Here is a 24,644-nt window from a genome sequence, read left to right as displayed (position 1 = left end):
GAGAGAAGGTGAGGCCTTACTCTCTGCAGGGAGTGGCAACCAGACATGGCAGCAAGCTCTTGAGTGTTATGCTTTCACCATGACTTAGATTATTGACAGAGATGCCCCAGGATTGTTGAGAATTACCATGATTTCTGGTGAGCTCATGAGAAGCACCCACTTGAGCTCTTCAGACTGAAATGTAGGGGATGGCTTTTCTGACCCACTGTTCATGGTTATGTAGGCCCTAATCCTCTATATTAGACCTGTAATTCTCAAAAGATAAAGCATGATTTCTGTTTTCGCAGTTTGACCCTGTCTGATACAAACCTCTCCCTTTTCACCAATGCTACGTGTAACAAAAATTTATTTAGCACTTATTATAAGCTACCATGAGCAAATCACTTTGCTAGGTGCTTCACATGTATTATCTCATTTAATTCTCATCATAACCCTTCAAAATTTATCCTATTACTTCTTCAACCTTATAGACAAGGTAACTGTTGAAGGGGTTAAGTAATTTGTCCAAGATCACACAATACAGAGTCATAGACTTTCAGAGCTACACGTCCTCAGGAAACTGGCCAGTTTCTATGATAACACATTTTTTTTTAAAGATTGTATTTATTTATTCATGAGAGACACACACAGAGAGAGAGAGAGAGAGAGGCAGAGACACAGGCAGAGGGAGACATAGCCTCCACGCAGGGAGCCCGTCATGGGACTCGATCCCGGGACTCCAGGACCACGCCCTGGGCTGAAGGCAGGCGTCAAAACGCTGAGCCACCCAGGGATCCTCTGATAACACATTTTAAAAGTCCAGTGGGATATTAGAGTGAGTCAGGAATCTCCCAAATAACATGGCCATTGTGACTGAGCAAGATTCTACAAAACCGCTGTCAGAATGCAACTGATCAGAGACCTAGTGACTGGTAAAATTAGGAACACAGAAGGCAGCATTTGGTGCCAATGGGCATTGTTAAATAATCAGAGCTGGTTTTTGAATCAGACACAGAACCGGAAGAATGGCATCAGTGGGGTAGTGATGATGGTCACCTCTTCAAGAAGGTTTGTAAGAGGATCTTGAATTCTGATCACCATCCCTTTTCCTACTGAATTGAGACCCTAAATATTCTATCTGACTTCCAAGTTAAGTTTCAAAAAGATCTCTTCACCAGAGACACTAACTTGAGCCTTGGGATACTAGCTAAGCAGGCGCTAAGCATGAGAACGCTGACATGATTAAAAGGTTCAGGGATCTCTGGGTGGCGCAGCGGTTTGGCGCCTGCCTTTGGCCCAGGGCGCGATCCTGGAGACCCGGGATCTAATCCCACATCAGGCTCCCGGTGCATGGAGCCTGCTTCTCCCTCTGCCTATGTCTCTGCCTCTCTCTCTCTCTCTCTGTGTGTGTGACTATCATAAATAAATAAAAAATTAAAAAAAAAAGGGTTCAGCTATGTCACAGGTGTTTTGAATAATTAACACCATATCCTGAATCCAGTCAAAATAGTATTCTTTCCCACAAATGACTTCAAATGTAACTACTACAAGGTTGGGTTAAAGGAAGACGAAGGAATGTGGAAGAAAGAAGGAAACTAAAGAACTGCTTTTGTAGTAGATACCTGAGTCCTACTGCACAAACTAGAGCGTGCGAGACACATCACATGTTCTTTAATGAAGCTGATTTTGAGGCTCCCACGCACCTAAACAGGTGGGAAATTCGATTTGAGTCATCGTTAGGGTGCTCTCTCATCCTGCCCTTCCCCCAGGGAGGTGGGAATGTCTTGAAGTTCCTTTGTAGAGGGGGCTATTCAGGAAAGGCCCTCGGGCAATTGGTCCCCAGGTCATTGCTGTCATCTTTCAAGCTCACATAGCTCCTTGAAGATCAGGAGTACTGCTGTGACTGTACCACACACAGGCTCAGGAATCTTGGCACCTTAGCATCCTTCTTCTGGGACTCTACTTCCCTCGGAGAACATGAGCCAATACTCACTGAGGATCTGCCCCCCTCCTTGGAATGCAGGGGTGGGACTCTCTCCCTGCTGCTTTGCATCATAGTCCTCATATCATTATTTTCTATCTCAATGAATGTGGTTCCTTTGGTCCCTTTATTTTAATTCTCTATTTCCCACTTCCCTTTAGCCTCCTCTTCATATTAATAACAACATCAAACATTTACTGAAAGCTTATTATAAACCGAGTACAAATCTAAGGGTTTTAAAACTAGGGCTTTTAATTCTCAAAAGAATCCTATCCTACGGGTTCTGTTTTATTAGTCCTATTTTACAACCAAGGCCCAGAGAGATGAAGTAACTCATCTAAGGTCATCCAGCTAGAATGGCCAGGGCAGGATTTCGACCCAAAGCATCTGGCTCAAAAGTCCTACTGCTTAATCATGATGACATCCAGCTTTTCCTTGTTGCTATCATCCACAATTTTACTTCTGGATTACTAAGAATATGCCCACTCCTCCCTCTCTCCTTTTCTTCCTTCCTTTCTTCCTTCCATTCTTTCTTCCTTCCTTTCAGATAAAACTTAAGTTTATTGGTTTATTTTCTCACTTTTATATCCATAGTCTTTGGTTTTCAGCTCTCTTCTTCCTGAAAGAACTCTTTTAATGATTTTTCTCAAGCAGTTTTTCTCTGTTAAATCTCTGAGGCGTGGTATGTCTGAGAATATCTTTATTTTGACCATTATATTTTAATGATTGAGTAGATCTAAAATTCTGGATGGGAAGTTCTTTTTTTCTAATACTTCAAAAATACTATTAATTTTGTTTTATTCAGGATTGTTGAGAATCCTGACGCCAATCTGATTCCTCTTCCTTTGATTTGCTTTTTTTCTCTCCAAAAGATTTTAGAATTTTTCCTTTGACTTTTATGTTTGCATCCTAAAGGGGGGTGTGTGTATGTGTAAGTCTCTCCTGTGTACCCCACTATGAGCTTTTGCAGTCTGAATTATTAAACACTGTATATCAGTTTTCTGTTACTATGTAATAAACACATCAAAATGGAGTGGCTTAAAGCATACCTTCATCAACCTGATTCCTACAGGCTGGCAATTTGGGAATTTGGGCTGGGTTCTGCTGATGGTTCCTCTAGTCAGCTGCTAATCAGCCAGATGGTTGTGCTTCTTGGGTGTTAGCTAGATGCCAGCTGGAAGAATGGGTCAAAACTGGGCCACTTGTCTTTCAACATCCATCTGGCCTGGGTGGGCTTGTTCATACTGTAGCTTAGGCTTCTAAAAGCAACACAGGGGGTGCCTGGGTGGCTCAGTCAGTTAAGTGTCCGCCTTTGGCTCAGGTCATGATCCCAGAGTCTGGGGATAGAGCCCCATCTCGGGATCCCTGCTCAGAGGGGAGCCTGCTTCTCTCTCTCTCCCACTGCTCCTCCCTGCCCCACTCATTCTCTCTCTGTCTCTATCTCTCTCAAATAAATAAATAAATAAATAAATAAATAAATAAATAATAAAATCTAAAATAAAATAAAATAAAATAAAATAAAAGCAATACAGGATGGCAAGCCCCAATGGGAAGCATATTTAAAGTCTCTGCTTGCATCATTCTCCTCTTGTCCTATCTGCTAACACAAGTCACTTGGCCAAGCCTAGAATCTATGTAGAGGGGACCACCAGAGGTCATAGGTGTAGGGAGATGAAATAACTTGGGGGCTATTACTGCAAAATCTACCACATTCTCCTTTAATTCTGGAAAAATTTTTATTGCTTTTTTCCAAGGATTTCCTCTCCTTCACTTATTTGTGTTCTTCCCTTCTAAGATTCCTCACATACAGATGTGAACTTATTTATCCTCCATCTCGCTTAGCCTTTACTTCTATAGTTTCAACTCTTTTCATCCTTCTTAAAATCTTCCAGGAGAGTTCTTAACCTTGTCTCTCATTTCAGTTGTTCATTTTTGTGGCTGTACCCATTCTGCTTCCAAGGGACCCATTGAGCTCCTGGTTTTATCAGTTACATTTCTCAGTCCTAGCATCCTTAGTCCATTTTTCTTTGACTGTTCCTGTTTAAGGTTTCCAAAATCTTCTCTTATGCTATTGAGGGGTTTTTCCAATGCTTATTTTAAATCTGTCTGGTTTATTAAATCTGCATCCCTTGCTGCACTTTTTTCCTTTGTTGCTTTTCTTCAAGAGTGTAGATGTACCATCCCCTTTCCCCTATAACTCATATTATCTTGAGAGTTTCCATTGCCTGGACTGATAGTGGGTGTCTGCAAGAAAGGGTAGAAACTCAGATCCTCCCTTGTGCCTCTTCTGGTGAGTTCGGTGAACAGGCAGTGTGTGAAAAACATACCTCTGGGCTCCCAAGCCCAAGCCAGCCAGATGAATGATGGAAGGCGCAGCTGACCTGTTTTTCCAGCTGGCGTCCAGCTAACACCCAGAAGCACAACCATCTGGCTGATTAGCAGCTGATTACAGAGGAACCATCAGCAGAACCCAGCCCAAATTCCCAATTGCCAGCTTGTAAGAATCAGGTTGATGAAGGTATGCTTTAAGCCACTCCATTTTGATTTATTACACAGCAACAGAAAGCTGATATAGAGTGTTTAATAACTCAGACTGCAAAAGCTCATAGTGGGTTAGACGGGATACACACACACACACACACACACACACACCACACACACACACACACATGTCCCCTAGAACCTACCATTCCCTAAATTCTCCCCAACTCCCAAAACAGCAACGCTGCTCCTCGAAGCAACTTCCTCTAGTCTTCAAAATAACATCCAACATTTCTTAAACACTTAGTATGTATCAACCCAGTTTTAAGTCCTTTTACATGTACTGTATCTTTTTAACCCACCCTAAGAATTAGGTAATATTATTATGTCCATTTTAGAGATGAGAACACAAAGAGAGAAAGCAAATAAATTTCACAGAGTCACAGAGCAGTAAGTGGTGGAGGCAGATTAAAATTGGGCCTGTTTGGCTTTAGAATCCACAGTCTTAATCTTTATACCATGGGCCATGAAGTCCTGGAAAAGAGGGAGCCTCAGGAACCAGGCCTTCTGCTGCCCCAATCTACTGCCAGCTCTCTGCCCAGGTGGGCTCCAGTACTTCCCTGACACCATCCTGATTTTTCTAGCTAGTGCTGGGCCAGTGAGGCTGTTTTTCTGCCTGGCAAGCAAATTTCTGCCGCTGGCAATGTAAGTGAGTGAACGAGCAGGATACAACTAGAAAACTCTTGTGTATTCTGTTCAGTGTTCGCCCCACATCCTCTCTGGAAGAAGTGGAAATCCTCTTAACGCTCCATCCCCCTCACCCCCCACCCCAACCCCTAGGACACAATCACATTTGGCCTCCCCAGGATCTCATTACTTTGTTTGTTTGTTTGTTTGTTTGTTTTGCCATGTTATTAGATGCATCAAACCTGTTTATGTGACATCTTTGGGGTTGGCTCAGGGGAGGCCATAATATCTCACTAATATCTCATATTAGTTCATATTAGGCAGGAAACATCTGTATATGTAATTTCCAAGGTAGTTTATTCACTAACCCAAGCCCCGAAGAACATCTAGCTCTGGTAGTGCTAACCTCTGTTCTTCACCAGCTATTTCCTTCCACCTCATATTCAGTTCCCTAAAACAACACAGGAATTCTATTATTATATCATTCCTTAAAATGTCTTCATCTCCTGCAGGAATGAACCTCAATATACAGCTGCATACATATAAACAGTCAGATTCAGAACAAAGCTTAACTTCTTAACAGGCAACATTTTTTAATCCTTTCTAGTGCCACCTCGGATAACTGACTTTCTCATTGTTGATCCTGTTATCCAACCCCTGATGCTTTGAACGCCTCTAGGGTTTTTTGTGAATAGCTCAAGCCTTAGGTCTCGTTCCATTTCAATGGGCGCCAGACTTCATACTCACTACCATCCTTCTACATCTGTCCAGAACTGCACATTTTGGCCTGGGCCAGGCCTGCCACTCCTGCTCTTGCTCCCAATTCTGAACTGCAGCCATCCTGCAAAGTTTAGTTCAAATGTTCCCACCTCTGGGCAGCCTGCTCTCATTGTTCAGCCTAAAGTGACCTCCCTGAACTTACACAGCAAAGAGGTTATAAAGGCCACACTCGCATAGGACTTGCTCTCCTCTTCTGAGAGTGTCCGCATTCAGGTCCTCCAAACTGTCCACAGTCCTTCACAAGGCAAACCACAGAGATTAGAGCCTGAGACATTTGAGTGCTGACCTTCCCCTTATCCTCACATCCCCTCTCCTTTGCCAGCTGATCCTAGCAGGCATGCATGGTTTTGATCTGCATTGTGAATATAATTATGAATATGAGTCATATGCTGGATGCTGCTTGACTCGTTCACCTCTTTGTAAAAGAGCAAACCAGTCAATTTACTTAATTGTAGGCTCAGTCTATGATGACAACTGGCTGTAGACAACTTTAGGTCAGGGACCTTGTGTCCTGATTATTTTTTTTCTCCTACAACACTGTGAGCAAATATCGGTGTTCTCATATTGTCAGCAATCAAGAATCAGTGATTATCTTATGTGCCTTTGTAGCCCTAATTTAGTGGCTTGCCATCATGGGCATATTTTCAGAAATGGTCTCTAGAAGACAGATTGCATTGATCAGCTGACCCTACTTTTTCTGGGCAGTCTAAATTTCTTATGACTCTCGTTCTGAGCAACTTCCCTGAGAAAATTTCCCCCTAGGTAGCATAGAAAAATTGAGATGTGTTGCAGGTTGCTTATTCCCATACCAAAATGACACAGTTCCCACTACTCCAGAAACTGGAGTCAAGACCCTGAGGAAAACCTGAGTGCACCCAAGATCTTTTATATTTTGTGGCAGGAATCTTCCTGGGAGTCACCGTGTGCTAGGATGTGGTCTGAGAGTGGTGGGAAAGAGAGAAAGTGGCCCCTTCCTGAAGTCAAATCATTGGTTCCAGAAGACTGCCTCCCACTGGGGACTACAGAGAAGAGAGAAAGGGCTTCAGGGTAGAAGCCCAAACTCTCAAGGATTTCTGAAGACACAAGGAGCAGATAATCATCTAGAGTGAACCCAGAAAGATCTGGAGACCACAGGGCCATACCGATCAGGAGCTGCGGCTCCTCGCCAACCCCAGGTTTCAAGGGGAGCTTAACAGACTAGCCTCATAGCTCATTCTCCGCAGGGACACTCTGTAGAGGGGCTGGCTCTCTGCTGTCACATCAGTTAAAACCCAGCCAAGCAGTGGGAATTCTCTGTATTTTGTTCTATTATTAGAATCCAATTACCATCTGGTGGTATGCTATAGGGAAGTGCAATTCTTCTGCATCAGCAAACACAAAATGCAGCAGTTTGGTGAGCAAGCTGGCAGCTTCCAGAGCTTGGAGCAAAAAGGTAGAGAAATACTTTTATTTCTGCCCAAATAACATCATGCCTATTGGGATTCCCCTGGCTTTGGCATATAGATAGTTGAGCTCAGTCCCATAAAGGCAGAGACTTCACTCAGGTATCACGCTGGCCTTTAAGATGGGAAACACTTTGCCCAGGCCTGAGCCTGTGTATTCTGCTCTGTCTTATTTTTGGTGGCCACCTGTTCCCTGAATGCGGCCCCAATAGCCACTAGATATCTTTCCTCACGAGGTAAGAAGCTCTGCTTCTTCAAAAACTGCTGTCTAGAAGCAAGACTGAATAGCCCATGACCCCGATGCTCATCCCTCTTCCGTTTTCCTGCTGAGGGAAGCTACAGGCTGCTTCATGGTAAGTGGTTTGATGGATGTGGTAAAAGTCTGATGCATTTTTGATGGATATAAATAGTCTGATGAATGCTCAGCCCAAAGCTTCTCTAGGTAAATTCCTGACATGATTCACTCCACCAAGGTTGGAAAGAAAATTAGGTCTCAAATCTCTCTTAGGCAATCTGAAATTTCCTTGGACGTCTCAAGGAAGTAGCATAAAGGTAAGTGTTACTGGGGTGATGGAAAGAGAGGAGCCAGGAGGGAGAGCAGAGGCAGAGCATCTTCGACTATAGGCCAGCACCTACTGATCTCATCTTCTAGATGCCTCTGGAGTAGAAGATTTTGTTTCTGCCCCTTTCAGCCACTGAAATTCCTAATCTGACTCTTGGATTCACTCCTTTCTGTCTTCTCCTTCACGTAGGTGCACCAGATGTTGCAAATGGAAAGACATGGAAAGGGGGGAAAAGGTCAGCAAACAGTCTCCTGGGTCCTTAAATTCTATGCTCAGGGGGCAGCCTCTAAGGGGTCCCTTTGTGGCCAGGGAATTCCTTTGTGTGGATTAGAGACAGACTTAGGGCCCAAAATAAGGCAGAACTAGGGGCTACCATTTCCTTTCCCCCAAGGCCTGCACTCATATCTCAGCCCCCCTCATCCTACCTCTCCTGCCCCAAACAAGGAGCAAATGCAGGAGGGAAAGAGCACAGAGCTTCCATCCCAGTGTCTGGGACAGAGATGGTAGGAGGCCACTCACACAGGTGTCCTAGACTAGGGCAGCAGTCTTGGGCCATCTGACTTCACCTTGGACTTGGTGAATTATCCTTGAAAGTTCTGGATTTTTATCCTTTTACTTGTAGCAAATAGTCCTATCTAATGGCCAGGAATTGCTGGAAACTAAGACAGGTTTCAAAAGAATCATAAAATCTTTTCTATCTGGGGATCCCTGGGTGGCGCAGCGGTTTGGCGCCTGCCTTTGGCCCAGGGCATGATCCTGGAGATCCGGGATCGAATCCCATGTCGGGCTCCTGGTGCATGGAGCCTGCTTCTCGCTCTGCTTGTGTCTCTGCCTCTCTCTCTCTCTGTGACTATCATAAATAAATAAAAATTAAAAAAAAATCTTTTCTATCTGAAGGTTTACAGCTGGGTCAAGCAAAACTAGATAAAATTTTTTCTTGGAACCCCCTATCCTCCTGTTTTTGCTCTTACCTATTTTTCCAAGTCATCAGCTTTCTTTGAGTGCACAGAATCTTCTGGTACATATTCTTTGGATGTTAAATCCTGCTCCCAGAATGTATGATCCACTCTTAATGCTGCATTTTATAATCTTTGATGTCTTATAACCAATGAAATAGAGTATTAAGCATGGGCTCCGTATTAGGAATATCACATATTAACACTTAATCATTGCAAAATTCTACAAGGTTGGTAATATTCCCATTTAAGAGATTTGAGAAGCAAGGATCAGAAACATAAATCAAACTGTTCAAAGTTATGTCAGGTAAGCAACAGAACTGAGATTTGAACTTGGCTCTTTCTGAATTCCAAATGCCAGGCTCTTTACAAAACAGCAGACTCCTTGAAAACAAATGGCACTTGCCCCCATGCAGAGAGTCAGTTCAAAATGAACAATAGGATTGCTGGGAAGGTTCTGTTGCAAATGCACACACAAAGGCCACCTTAGGGGGTGGGGGGCAGCATAACCCAGAGCACTCTGGACAAGCTCAAGGCAAACAGTAAAAGTGAGGGGAATACCTTGAGGAAGGAAACTTCTGAGTTCCCTGTTATGTCAACTTTAAAAGGACATGTTAATGCATAATGATAGAGAGAGGGAGAACAGAGACACTTCACCAGACACTCCTGATAAACAGCTACTGCCAGCTCTCTGGTGGGAGGAATGGTAGTCAAAGTTAAGCTCAAAATTGATGAAATGCTGATTTAGGAGTCCAGCAAAGCCATTTAAGACTATCCATTTTAATATTTCACTTTTCAAAAACCCTCTGGGTTATAATTACATTTTAAGAAGTCCAACATCACAGTGTCAGTGTAGTGAGCACATGTCCCCGGTAGAGTTTACCAATCCGGTGTCCTGCGCTGATGCTCAGGCCAGAAAAGAGATCGTCTGCACTCCCACACACCCCAGAGGGAAGGCAATTAGGAGTTGGGACAGGGAAGAAGGTTTGCAGGACTCTTGCCCTAATTTGAGCGTATGTTACAAGAGTAATGATGATCGGTTCTCCAGTTCTTGACAGGGATATTTTGAGGACAAAAGGAATAAGGTATATGCCTTCCCGATTGTGGATTAGCATTCTTTATAACGAGGGAGTTGGTCAAGACAATTGCTTTAGAGTCAACCCATGGGTAGTATTGATTTTAGAAAAAAAATTGTATAAATATTCTGTAGGTCACCCCAGTTAAATGAATTGGGCAATAAAGGATTTGTTAAATACCTTTCTCTGCTGGGCACTGTACTAGGTGCTGTTTTTATTAAAGACTAATTGGATATTTTGGCTGGGGAATAGTAATTGCTCTGAAATGTGAGCTGTTTTAAATAATAGCTATCAGTTTAATAAGATTTACTCTGCAGACTTTATGGGCACAGAGGGAAAGGGTTTCGGAAAAGGACTTGAGCTTTTAGGGCTCATGCAATTCCATTAAACACTGTTTTGCCATGAGTCCCTGGAAAAGGATACTGCTTTTCCCTGTGGACTCATAGGGCCTGGGCTTGTTATTAACCAGAAAGAAATAAAATGTTCTGAAAACCCAACGGTTGGCTAATTTTATCTTTCCAGGATGGAGTTAGCTTAAGATCTGGCCTCTCAGACTTGGAGTGGGAGAGAAGCTAGTTTTCAAGGAAACAGAGCTAAACCAAGCACCTGTTTTCTGTAGAGAAGAAATGTCTTTTGTTCATTCTTTACTCTCATCTCTACTTTTTATAAAATGATAGATCTCTATGCTTCATCAAATCCAGATTCATTATTTTGCAAAGACCAGGTCATCGGTGATTTTTATCTATTTCTACTTAGGAAGGACCCAGAGGACCATAAGCAAGATTAAAATGCAAATGATAAACTGGATAAATAGTTGCAATATGTAGCACAAAGGGCTAACCTCCTTAATGTGGAAAGAAGTCCTAGAAATGGAGAAGACAAGAATAATCAGCCCATAGAAAAATGAGAAAAGCAAATGCACATAGAGTGCACAGAAGGAAAAAGAGTGTGTGTGTGTGTGACTATCATAAATAAATAAAAAATGAAAAAAAATTAAACAAAAAATGAAATGAGGGTACCTGGGTGATTCAGTAAGTTAAATATCTGCCTTCGGCTCAGGTCATGATCCCAGGGTCCTGGGATGGAGCCCGCATCTGACTCCCTGTTCAGCAGGGAATCTGCTTTTTCTTCTCACTCTGCCCCTCCCTCTGCTCATGCTCTTTCTCTCTTCCTCTCTTGCTGTCTCTGAAATAAATAATATTTTTTAAATAAAAAAATAAAAATAAATTAAAACTGAAATGATACCCAATCTCACTCACAATAAAATTCTAAATTAAAAACGCACTGAGAGACATGTTTTTTTTGCACCTATCAGGTTAGCAAACTTGGAACTAATAAAAAATTTTTTTTTAATTTTTATTTATTTATTCATGAGAGACAGACAGAGAGAGAGAGAGGCAGAGACACAGGCAGAGGGAGAAGCAGGCTCCATGCAGGGAGCCTGATGTGGGACTCGATTCCGGGTCTCCAGGATCACACCCTGGGCTGAAGGCAGGCGCTAAACTGCTGAGCCACCCGGGCTGCCCCTGGAACTATTTTGATAACACACTCTCTTGGCAGGGCTTGGAGAGACAGGCAACCTTGCATATTGCTGGTGAGAGTGTAAATTTGCTCTCTCCTATAGAAAGAAATTTGCCTGTTTCTATCAAAATTATAAATACATACATTCTTTGTCCCAGGATCCCATAAGTGGAAATTTATCCTACAGCTAATTGCATATATGCAAATTATATAAGTATAAGTTGGTTACTGCAGAATAGTTTGTAAAAGCAAAAGATTGGGAGCAAACCCAAAAGACCTTCAACTGTTGGCAGTGAACTAGGAAATAAGTTGTTGCTCCTCTACACAATGGAATATTTTGTAGCTGTAAAAATAGAGAAGTTTTCTATATACTAATATAGAAAGATCTATAAAATATTGAGAAAAATGTCACACTAAAAAACACATTGGTGAGGGGCACCTGGGTGGCTCAGTCAGTTAGACATCTGCCTTCCACTCAGGTCATTATCCCAGGGTCCTGGGATGGAGTCCTGCATCCAGCTCCATGCTCAGCAAAAAGTCTGCTTCTCCCTCTCCCACCTTCTCTTCCTCTGTGATCTCTCTCCCTCTTCCTCTCTCTCAAATAAATAAATAAAATCTTAAAAAAAAAAAAAAGAACACATTTTTGGGAGCATTATGCCACCGATGCGGGCTGAGTTTCATTGTCTGCAGAAATTTAAAAGCAATTTTTAAAAGGGACTAAAAATTAGTCTGCTTTTTCTTTTTTTAAATAACCATGTGCCAATAATTCTAAACAATAAAGGTCAATACTCTTTCCTCCAGACTCTTATATGGGTGTAAGTTCTAGACAATTACTGGTATTTATGTTATATCTAGTTAGGACAACTCAAACATGTGTTTGACATGTACACAACACTGTTTGGTGTGTTAGCTTTTGGGTAAAAATAAGAATATATATTGGTATCAGCTTGAATTTGAAAAAAGATATGCTGGATAGATAATAGTAATTAATAATAGTGATGACAACATTATGGTATAGCTCTAAGCCGATGGGGAAGAAGGGTTGGAGAGAGACATTTCACTATACACAAGTGCATGCACACATGGAAACACATGTACACAACTCTATATAATTTTTTACCATGTTAATGCATTACCTATTAAAACTAAATTAAAACTATAATGAAAAAAGAAGTGGGACAAATATGGGTAACTCAAGGGGAACCCCTCCCAATAATATATTTCGGGAATGCACACCAATTTTCTTAGGTATTTTAAAAATTTGCAATTTTCCTTGTATCTACAAAAGGGAAAGTAAAAATACATGAACTTTAACATCAGTATGTAAGGGTTATCTAAAAGTACTCTCTTTCCATGTGCTCAGGCTAGAAACAAATCACATATGCTTTAGCTGAACTTATCGTTAGAGACTCTGATGATTCTGAATAGAGCATCTATTTGCCTCATTTGTCTCAGTTCCAGTCAGACTACATGCTGCATAATGCATCAAAGTTATATTTATTTATAGCTTATTAGTCACACAAGCTCTTTACAGAGATGCTGGAAGAACTTTTTTGAAAATTGGGAAATAGATTTTATGGTCTAATTTTTATCCCCTCTGTATATGCCTATGACAGTGGGATGTTCCAAGGTCATTTTCAACCATTGTGTCTATAATCAAGACTCTGAATGCCCTAGTTCTAAGAGCAGGGGCCTAATGGTGATATTTTACATAAAAATCTCAGACGAGGGAAAGAAGGTCTGAACAATCCCCAGACAGAGACCAGGGGTCCTCCTGAGGCGCCTGTCTTTAAATCTACCACCTTGGGACGCCTGGTGGCTCAGCGGTTGAGCGTCTGCCTGCAGCCCAGGGTGTGATCCTGGAGACGGGCATTGAGTCCCACATTGGGCTCCCTGCATGGAGCCTGCTTCTCCCTCTGCCTGTGTCTCTGCCTCTCTCTCTCTCTGTGTCTCTCATGATTAAATAAATAAAATCTTTAAAATAAATAAATAAATAAATAAATAAATAAATAAATCGATCTACCACCTCTATTCTAGGGCAGAAATGGCTAAGGACCAGGAAGTAGCTGCTAAATTACACTGGAAACTGCTGTACATAAATAGTATTAAGAAAAAGGATCAAATCAGAGCAAATTATAGAAATAATCACCTAAGCCATCACTTCGTCCCAAATATAGAGTGAGGAATAACCCCGAAGGTTCCAGAATGGGAAATAATCACACAACACTGCAGGTGGTGGGACTGACCCTTACCTCCTGAATTCCATGAGGTAGGAAGTCAGGCCTGAGCCTGCTTTGGTTCAGAGGAGGTAGAGGGAATTCAAGGGAGAGAAAGTGGCCTTGCTAAGGTCCTGAGAGGGACAGAGACAACAGAATACCTGTGTTAATCTCATCCAGGAATTTTTTAGAACATTTGAAATAACCATATTTTTCATCTCTAGAAGTTTCATTTCATTTGGTTCTTCTTTTTTTTTTCCCAGAAGTCTCTTGTTTCACCTTAAAATTTTCCTTAAAATCTTTAGATATATAATAGCTAAAGTCCTTGTCTTCTTACTGAATCACCTTTATTATCTCTGGGTCTGTTTCTATTGACTGATTCTTCTACTGGTTAGATGGCACATTTCCTCCCTTCTTTGGATAGCTAATAACTTCTTATTGGCTGCTGAACATTGGGAAGGTTATGTCATCGAGTGGTGGATTGCTTGCATTCCTTTTTTTTTTTTAAGATTTTTATTTTATTTTATTTTTTTATAATAAATTTATTTTTATTGGTGTTCAATTTGCCAACATACAGAATAACACCCAGTGCTCATCCCATCAAGTGCCCACCTCAGTGCCCGTCACCCATTCACCCCACCCTGCCGCCCTCCTCCCCTTCCATCACCCCTAGTTCGTTTCCCAGAGTTAGGAGTCTTTATGTTCTGTCTCCCTTTCTGATATTTCCCACACATTTCTTCTCCCTTCCCTTATATTCCCTTTCACTACTATTTATATTCCCCAAATGAATGAGAACATATAATGTTTGTCCTTCTCCGATTGACTTACTTCACTCAGCATAATACCCTCCAGTTCCATCCACGTTGAAGCAAATGGTGGGTATTTGTCATTTCTAATGGCTGAGGAATATTCCATTGTATACATAAACCACATCTTCTTTATCCATTCATCTTTCGATGGACACCGAGGCTCCTTCCACAGTTTGGCTATCGTGGACATTGCTGCTAGAAACATCGGGGTGCAGGTGTCCCGGCGTTTCATTGCATTTGTATCTTTGGGGTAAATCCCCAGCAGTGCAATTGCTGGGTCGTAGGGCAGGTCTATTTTTAACTCTTTGAGGAACCTCCACACAGTTTTCCAGAGTGGCTGCACCAGTTCACATTCCCACCAACAGTGCAAGAGGGTTCCCTTTTCTCCTCATTTCTCCAACATTTGTGGTTTCCTGCCTTGTTAATTTTCCCCATTCTCACTGGTGTGAGGTGGTATCTCATTGTGGTTTTGATTTGTATTTCCCTGATGGCAAGTGATGCAGAGCATTTTCTCATGTGCATGTTGGCCATGTCTATGTCTTCCTCTGTGAGATTTCTGTTCATGTCTTTTGCCCATTTCATGATTGGATTGTTTGTTTCTTTGGTGTTGAGTTTAATAAGTTCTTTATAGATCTTGGAAACTAGCCCTTTATCTGATATGTCATTTGCAAATATCTTCTCTCATTCTGTAGGTTGTCTTTGAGTTTTGTTGACTGTATCCTTTGCTGTGCAAAAGCTTCTTATCTTGATGAAGTCCCAATAGTTCATTTTTGCTTTTGTTTCTTTTGCCTTCGTGGATGTATCTTGCAAGAAGTTACTTAAATTTTATTTTATTTATTCATGACAGACACAGAGAAAGAGAGAGCGCGCGCAAGAGAGAGGCAGAGACAGGCATAGGCAGAGAAGCAGGCTCCATGCAGGGAGCCCGACGTGGGACTCGAACCCAGGCCTCTAGGATCACACCCCGGGCTGAAGGCAGCGCCAAACCGCTGGGCCACCGGGGCTGCCCGCTTGCATTCCTTTAAAGAATGTTAGCCTTTTTCTGGCAGACAGTTAAATAAAACTGTCCTTGTTCACAGATGACATGGTCATTATAGAAAATACTACAGAAGCTATGAAAAAGCTACTAGAATTACTAAATGAGTCTAGAAAGTTTACAGGACACAGATTTAATATAAAAAATAAATTGCTCCAGTTAATATTAGATGCATTTTATTTTGTGTAATGGCTACAACCAAAACTCAGACAGAAATTAATATCATTTAGTCTTCGTGTTATTTGATTAAATGTATAATGCACAAAATATACAGTAAATATCCCAAGCTAGGAGGATGCTCTCATTCAACATGAAGTGTTAAAAATCAGTTATAAATCAAACTTCAAGAAAAATAGCCATCTATAGAAATAACATTTTTTCTGAAAAGAGGATAAAAATTAAACAGTTATCCTCCAACACTCTTACATTGTTGACAAGTATTTGAGTTCTTGAGGACAAAACCATGTATTAAAGTCTACTTTATGCACTAAAAATTCTATATTAAATCAATAGGGGGAATTATTTTTTCCTGGTTTCCTGAAATTTTAATGTATTCATTCATCCAACCAATGTTTGTTGAATGCCAGCTGTATATAAGAATAGTTATTGGGGGGGCAGCCCCAGTGGTGCAGCAGTTTAGCGCTGCCTGCAGCCCGGGGTGTGATCCTGGAGACCCTGGATCGAGTCCCATGTCGGGCTCCCTGTGTGGAGCCTGCTTCTCCCCCTGCCTGTGTCTCTGCCTCTGTGTGTGTGTGTGTATGTGTGTGTGTCTATGAATAAATAAATAAAATCTAAAAAAAAAAAAGAATAGTTATTGGGGGCTAGGAGGATAGATACGTAAGTCAGACACCATTCTGGCCCTTAAGAAGCTTACAAATGAAACAAGAGGTAAACAACTACAAAAGCAACTTTAATATAAGATGTAGGGTGTCATCTTCATTGATGCCCTGCCTCTGTCTCCCTAAATTCAATCTATCTTCACTCCTCCCCAACTTCCCCCTTAAATATGGCATGGTGGGAGCAAACAGGCAGCTATGGGTGACTGCTAGGGCTGCTCCTGGGTTACCTTCTCTTGTCACTCCTTGCTCCCTCTGGCCCAGTGTTCTGATTCTAGCTCTAGTCATCATCCTTGTTGTGGTGAACTGTTTAGGTTTCATTCACTCATTAAAGACTATTGAGGGGCACCTGGGTGGCTCAGTGGTTGAGCCTTTGGCTCAGGTCAAGATCTCATATCGGGCTCCCCACAGGGAGCCTGCTTCTCCCTCTGCCCATGTCTCTGCCTCTCTGTGTGTCTCTCGTGAATAAATAAATAAAATCTTAAAAAAAAAAAAAGCAAGAAAAAGACTATTGAGTGCCCACTATCTGCCAGGCCCAAGTCTGGCACTGGGGACTGAGGATGCAGTGCAGTGGACAAGACAAAACACTGCCTTTTAGACCTCACCCTGAGCTCCACGTTAGCTTGACTCTGTGCACTCTTCTCATCCGGGTCACCAGCACTTCCAGAAACTGACATATACCCTGAAACCCTCTACCTGAGGCAGTAAAACTGGTTTAAGGAAAGGCAGCAAGTGAGGGTGGTGGAAAGGATTTACTTTGGAAAGAACACAATCCCGAAGGCCTAGAGAGATGTGAGTGTGTGCGCGCGTGTATACACACATCTGCCCTTACACAGACATATGATTAAAGGCCATGTCTACCTTTTTTTTCCCCTTTTTTTCTTTCCTTTCTGTATTCCCCCCCTTTTCCCCTAGAGCCAAGAGGGTAATCTAAAATGTGTTTGTAATTTTTTTGTTTTGGGGGATCATCTGTTCAGCCAAATCTCTACCTCCTACATGTCCATCCTTAACTCCTGGCAGAGACGGACCCCTGCGGTCCTTGGTTATCCATAATTCCTTCTTTGGTGATAAGGGATCAGATCAGGGTGACCATCTGACCTGAGTAACATCAGTGAACTCCTGCATCCGGAGAAATTGGAATTAGTGCACAAAGGCCATTATTACTCTCTGTTGGGGACTTTTAAAGCTAGGACTGAGTGCCATACTTAGCCTGGGCTCAAATGGAGCAGAGAAAGCTGTTAGCAAAGAGAGAGATGAAAGGAGCATTTATCCAGAGGCACACAGAGGTGAGAGACAAGGTGGACTCCAAAAAACAGAAATGGCAGCCACTGCCTGGCCAAACGGTCAAGCTCTGGATCCTTTGGGAGCCCTGGCTACACTTCCAGCCCGTGGGTTCTGTCGCTCTCACTTTGTCTTTCCAACAAGCCTCCTTTTTTTTTTTTTTCATTTGTTTGCTTAAATTAGTTGATTGGATTTCCTTTTCCCACAAATATTCTCTAAGATATGATATTTCAGTCTTCTGGCTAATGTGATTTTCAAGTAATTTCTACCACATCCCAATGACGAATCAATCTAAGAATTCAGGCTTAAATACAGAATAAAAGGCAGAGAAAATACTACAAAAGAGAATTTAGCTGATATCTGTGCAAATAAAAACCTGCCATGTATTTGTGTATCCTCCATCACCACCAAAATTCATATGTTGAAACCCTAACTTTCAGCAGGATGATATTAGAAGGTGGGGCCCTAGGGAGGTACTAGGTTTAAATGAGCTCATGAATATGGAGTTCCCATGATGGGACCAGTGTCCTTATACGGAGAGAAAGAGAATGTCTCCTCATTTGAAGACACATCTGCAAGCCAGGAAGAGAGCCCTCAGCAAGAAACTGATCGTGTTTGCACCCTCACCTCGAATTTCCAGCGTCTAGAATTGTGCAAAATAAATTGTTGTTTAACCCAGGCAGTCTATGGTCATTCATTACAGCCGCTGGAACTGACTATGGCTAAGGACGTCATGTCCGTATCACTCGAGACTAAGGACTTCATGTCCGTATCACACAAGCCCAGCCCGGAAGGTCTGGAGGGATAGCAGACCAAGTTGTAAGCATAGACAAGTCACTAGGCTAGGATTTATTGCTCACTAGAAGCTACGGGACTCTGGGGAAAATTCTAAACTCCTGTGAGCTTCACACTTCTCCACTTACAAATGGGGAGGCTTGAAATCAAATGATAATGCATATTTCTCATACTTACAATAGTAATATATTACTTTTTTATAAGAAAATACTAATGCAGAGCCTCTTCCTTATTATTTTTATTTTTTCTTATTGTTTTTAATTGGAACACTTAGCAGCATGCCCAAAACCAAAATGCCCAACCGTTTTCCTAAAGCAGAACTAAGGCACCCATATTATAAGGAATAAACTTGCATGTTAGAATGGAAAATGCTTAAAACATCATCCCCCAACACCAAACAATTAATAAGGTTGCTGACAAGTTGTGGTTTCATGTAACTGGTGGCTTGGCCTCTCAGTGACAATAAAGCTATTCTAGAACCTCTACACACCGAATTCTGGCGCTCTACCAATTACATTCGGAATGTTAACTCAAGACTTCTCCTTCATGACATTTTATTAAACGTCACGTACTGATTTAGGGGGATGTAATGTAAATTTTTTCAATGTAAATAGATGAAAATGTTTTAAGAAATACGTGTGTTTGTGAAGTTTGGGTTATTCAAGCCAGGAGGAAAATTTCTCCTGGGAGATGAGTAACAGGCTAGACAGGGTGGGACTGTGTGTGTGGAAGCACTGTTAAGTGAAAGAACTTACCAACACTCACTTTACCTTGTAACTAAAGATCACCTCGGGCATATGAAAAAGGAAAGGCGGGCAACACAAACAGAAGCTGAGAATTTTAATGGAAGAACTATAGCGATAGGCTCCAATATCTGATTAGTGATTTTCAATTTACAAAGCACTTCCAGGCACGTTATCTCCTGATTGCCATAAAATTCCTGTGATGCAGAAGGGATGCTTTTCTAATCTTTATTTATGAGGAAGCCAATCTTTAGCCAGGCTACGTGACTGGCCCAAAGTCATACACACCCAGCATACACAGCAAGAACAGAGTCCTCTGATCTCTGTAGGCTCTTGACACTAGTTCTCAAGTCACACTTGGAAGCTGACCCCCTCTCACTGGCTCCACAGCACCAGGGAATGCCCAATCAACTTGGCCAACCTGGAACCTGCAGACCTAATCCATCTCTAGTTGATGACCCTTGTCTGGCATATGGTGACCTGCTGAACATGGTCTGTGTGTCTCCAGTTCACAAAGAATCTCTGACCATAACTTTCCTGAGCAAAGGTTCCTTGAAAGCCCACAGGCCTGGGCCAAGATGCAACTGAGAATCTACAATCTGTCTCTGCCTTCCTCTCCACATTGTTCCCCAGTGGCCTTGTGCAACAAAGATTTCTCACTCCTACTACATGCCTAACACAGGTCAGCAGAGGGGCTTTGCTCCCTAGGGTCACTCAGGGCCTTGGGCTAACAGAAGCAGCACCTCAAAATTGCTTCTGCGATGACTAAAGCAGAGGTGACCCACATCCTTTCTGCTCATGTTTCTTTGTCCAAAACCAATCACGTATCAGTGCCTGACATCAAAGAGGGCAGGAAACATTATTTTCTGTGCATCTAATGGGAAAAGGGGAACACTGGTGGCCAACATGATGACAACCACACAGTCCAGTCTTCATCTGATGCTGAGTCTCCCAGTAACAGATCCACGGCTTCAATCCAGCCTTTACCTAATTTTCCCCATAACCAGAAGTGCCCTATCACATAAACAGTTGATTTAATTTGAAAAGAGCTCTGTTTATTAGAAACAAAAATCCTTAACAATAACCCCAAATTGGCCTCCCTGTAACTTTTGTTCCTTAGTATTCTTTCCTCAGGGTCTAAGGATAAATCATTGCTTTGTTGAATAAATAAAAGATTTTCAAACATTCAGTGAAAGCTCTTGCACTGATTTGTTTACATATTTAACCATGCTAGATTCCTGCTCCCCATTTGGGTGTAAGATGGGTAGCTAAGATTGCAGTACCTTATGGCACTGGATATGGCATAGATAATCCCCTAATGTTACGGAAGGAAAAACATTCAAGGGTACCAAATTGAGGAAGGTGTGCCAAAGGGAGGCTCTAAAGAAGCTTTCTGAGAAAGACAACTGATAGTGTTGTCAGCACAATGAGGAGGAGCCAGCTCGGAAGACCAACAACACCAGGCAGGCAGAGGAAGCAATCTGTATTAAATGACCAAGGGGAAACACCGTGTGATGCATTTAGGGAAATATACAAATGACTGAACACAGGATGACCTCTGGGGAGGGACTGGAGGGCCCAGGGGCTAAGCTAAAAGTCTGGAATCCTGGAAGCTATTGAAGAAGTTTAAGCATAAAATTGACATTTGCAAATTTTCACTTCAGCAGCATCATGCTGGCAGCAGGGGACAGAATGGAATGCAGAGACCAGCCGGAGTCTGAGAGCTAGTGCAGTGATCCCGGACAGGCCAAGGAGGCCAGAGGTAAGGCTGTGGTTCTGCAAAGAAGGAAGCAGGTTTGAGAAAAGATGATGAGATGAGATGAGCAGCACCTGGCAGTTAATTCCAAAAGGTGAGGCAGCATGGGACAGAGGCCTAGGACGCCTGCCCCACTTCTGGCTTGGGCAACCACATTGCATAATTCACTGAAGTAGAGACATTCAAGGATGCCTGGGTGGCTCAGTCAGTTGGGCAACTGCTCTTGACTCAGGTCAGATCCCAGGGTACTGGGATTGAGCCCCACACCAAGGCCCCCATCAGGCACCCTGCTCAGAGGAGAGTTTGCTTCTCTCTCTCCCTCTGCCACTCCCCCTGTTTGTGCTTGCACTCTTGCTCTCAATAAATAAATAAAAATAGAGACATTCCAAAAGATGGATGGGGAAAAGTTTTTGTGGAGTTTACCTTTGGGCAGGTTGAGTTTAAGTTTCATGTGTGACTTAGTGATGGCGCATTTATACGTAAAGAAGGGCTAGCCAGCCATCATAGACTAGGGAGGCATCAGTCTCTAAGTAGTTATTGAAGCCATCTGTAGGGTTGAAACCATCATTTTTCTGCATATGAAGAAGAATGAAAATAAATAACTTACCAATTTGACCTATCCCTTCCCAGGGACAAATTGATCCACATCTATCTGTGGTACCAACTTCTTAGAATCAAGAAACCTAAAAAAACAAACAAACAAACAAACAAAAAAAAAAAAAAAAGGACTCACAATCAGTGCCTTGCTTGGGAAGCATAGAATCAGACCACAGGGAAATGGAGACTCATGAGAAATATCTCATCCAACCACACAGAGGTCTGGTGAGTCATCCCTGCTCCACAGTGGAAAACACCTCTAAGGATAATTTAAATGCTCATTTCAGATCCAGGTTTTTTTTTGTTTTGTTTTTTTTGTTTTTTGTTTTTTTTTTTTTTTTGTCTCCCCTACCTGTGTTCAGCAAACTCTACCGAACATACACATGCTTTTTTATCTCATAGGGTAACTATATTCATTCTTTTTAAACAAGGGTCTTTTGGTTTTTCTCAATCTGGTTACATAAATTGAAAAGGTTACAGTTTTAGGCCAGCAATTGTTGACATATATTCCAGGCACCAAACCTAGTTTAACATTTTTTGAGCTCAAGTGCTTGGAAACTACCCATCAAACATCCCCAGATCCAAATGCTCCATGATCCAATGCACTGCATGTTTGATTTCCCTAACTTCATTCTCAACGGGAAACCTTAGTGTCAAGATTACAGGCTACCTTGCTGTCACTCTGTGGTGTAATAAAAAATATACTTGATATATTTTTGTCCCTAGTTCTTGACATAGAGCTCCAAAACCCTTGGAATTTCCTGAGTGATAGAGGAGTGTCTTTTTTCACTTACAATGAGCCCCTTTTCATTACACCTGAGTTCCTACTAATGCGGTGATTCAGGGCTGGGGCAGGTAGATAGTTTCAGGATATGGACTGGTCACCAGGAAGCTGAAACACAGTAATTAGAGAATGGGAATTTTCAGCTGCAGCCCCAGCTCACCCCAGTCTCTGGGGAGCGGTGGGAAGCCAAAGATTGAGTCATAACAACTCTGAAACAGAGACTCAGAGACCTTCAGGGTTGGTGAACACATTAATGTGCTGGGAGGTAGGCATGCCCAGAGAGGGCTTGGAAGCTCAGCACCCCTCTGACCCCAAAATTTGTCCTGTGTACTCTTCCATTTGGCTATTCTCCAGTTGTATCCTTCATAATAAACTGCCAAACATTAAAGTATCTTCCTGAGTTCTGTGAGTCATTATAGCAAATTAGCAAACCTGGGGAACAGTCATGAGAACCCTCAAATTTGTAGTTAGCCCCACAGAAGGGTGGACAGTCTGGACTTGGAGCTGATGTCTAAAGTGGGGCAGTCTTGTGGAGCTGGGCCCTTGACCCATGAGGTCTAGGTGCTAATTCTGGATAGTGTTGAAATTGGATTGAATTGTTGAGCACGCAGCTGGTGTCAGAGAACTGGAGAATTGGTGTGGGCAAACCCCACACATTTGGCATCCGGAATGGTGTCAGAAAAGCCACGTGCACACCCCTCTGTGTGACAGGAAAAAGCCACAAAATCTTTACTGAGCTCAACAAATGTCTCACCGTAGAAAGCAACCCTTTCTCACCAGCTGTCTGTCATTAAGGAATCATCTGCACCTATTGGTTATGTCTTTAGAAGATACCCTCAGTTAGAGCTAAGAATGGCCGGTCAAATCTCCGTGGATACAGTAATAGAAACCACTAGGCACATAGAGTCTTTTCCTTACCCTATTGTGATGCAACAGGGGCTGTCCCAGTGTTTCAGGGAGCCCTTCTGCTGCTCTGAATCCCCTCCTTAGCTGGTGTCTTACCTCTTGGCCTGGTTACATTAGATTCAGATGCTGTGCTTGAATGATCAGTTTGGCCTTGGATCTCAGCTTTGCCTAAGATCACTGACTTCTGGCTTTCTCTTGGCTGCAAACCCAGGCCCATGATCATTCCAGACTCACCTCCATAACAGACTATGCTCCATGAACCCCCAAGAATCTGGGCGTCCGCTTGTCTGATAGAGGAATATGAACAGAGTTCACTTTACAAGCTATAGACAAATAAAAAATTTTCAATCATGATGACAAAGGAGAGAAAAAAACCTTTGTGTCATAAGAGACATTATTAAAAATCTTGAGGGACACCTGGGTGGCTCAGCAGTTGAGCGTCTGCTTTTGGCTCTGGGATCGAGTCCCACATGGGGCTCCCCGCAGGGACCCTGCTTCACCCTCTGCCTATGTCTCTCTCTCTCTCTCTCTCATGAATAAATAAACAAAATCTTTAAAAAATAAAAATAAAGATCTTGAGATGTTCTGCCTTCAGGAAAGAAAATCAAAGGGAAAATTGGATAGCAATTTTCAAATATTTGGACAATGGAGAGGGAGAACTTGCATCTATTGTTGGACAATTCAAAGAAGCAGATTTCTAATATCACATGACCAGAAAATCTTCCCTGCGAGTTACAGCATCCTCCCCCACCCCATCATTGGAAGTATTCACATGTGAGGAAGACCTCTTTGGTTAGGGAAGCCACAGAAGGAGTAGCATCTCCAGGTGGCTTGCCCCCTCCGGTTCTCTTATGTGAACTCAGAATGCGAGGGTTACAATTCCAGTCACAGAGTGCTTATTTTTAAAAGTCGCATTTTTTTGGACACTAGCTGAGAGAGAACTTATTACTTTTATGTACAGAAATTTCAACAGTGTCCACTTAGCCCAGTTTAGTGGCCAGTTCTTTAGCCTTTGCTTTTTCCAAGTTGGCAGTGTGAGCCGCTGACTTTGGACCCAGGAAATTTTATGAGATCCGCTTCCCCAATGGCAGCAGATCTCATAAAAATACGGAATGCCTCACGAATTTGCATATCATCCTTGCACAGGGGCCATGCTAATCTCTGTATCATTCCAATTTTAGTATATGTGCTGCTGAAGCGAGCACAAAAGCCACTTTTAAAAGTTCAGATAAATTTAACCAGTTTGAAAGTCAAGTATCCAGCTGGAGTAAACAAATTTGAACACTGTAGGAACATCTAAAATGTGAAAAAATGATGAGTACAAGAATTCTTATAATTAAGCAGGTTAAGTGTCCTAATGAAACTCAATATGAATCTGTAGAATAGTAATCAGTAGAATGTCTAGTTACAAAAAGCAGT

At 42.2% G+C, this 24,644-nt stretch overlaps 1 long non-coding RNA gene and 1 other non-coding gene across 2 annotated transcripts in view; both read right to left on the bottom strand.

Annotated features, from left to right (window-relative positions):
• The window catches only part of LOC144320020 (uncharacterized), a 43,005-nt gene extending 19,821 nt beyond the window's left edge, over nt 1-23,184 (bottom strand). The window contains exons 1-3 of the long non-coding RNA XR_013385614.1: nt 23,074-23,184; nt 22,330-22,427; nt 21,546-21,621 (exon numbers count right to left, since the gene is read on the bottom strand). This is a non-coding gene — a long non-coding RNA (uncharacterized LOC144320020). The remainder of the gene's footprint in view (nt 1-21,545; nt 21,622-22,329; nt 22,428-23,073) is intronic.
• A 1,142-nt stretch (nt 23,185-24,326) lies between these two features.
• On the bottom strand, nt 24,327-24,430 carry LOC144321513 (U6 spliceosomal RNA). Its single transcript, XR_013387155.1, has one exon. It is a non-coding gene; the product is annotated as a U6 spliceosomal RNA (small nuclear RNA).
• Between the last annotated feature and the right edge of the window lie 214 nt (nt 24,431-24,644).

Source organism: Canis aureus, chromosome 9 (genome assembly GCF_053574225.1).
Source record: "Canis aureus isolate CA01 chromosome 9, VMU_Caureus_v.1.0, whole genome shotgun sequence".
Taxonomy (NCBI): Eukaryota; Metazoa; Chordata; class Mammalia; order Carnivora; family Canidae; genus Canis; species Canis aureus.
The sequence above is the reverse complement of the archived record's forward strand: the minus strand, read 5'-3'. Positions and strand labels throughout refer to the sequence as shown.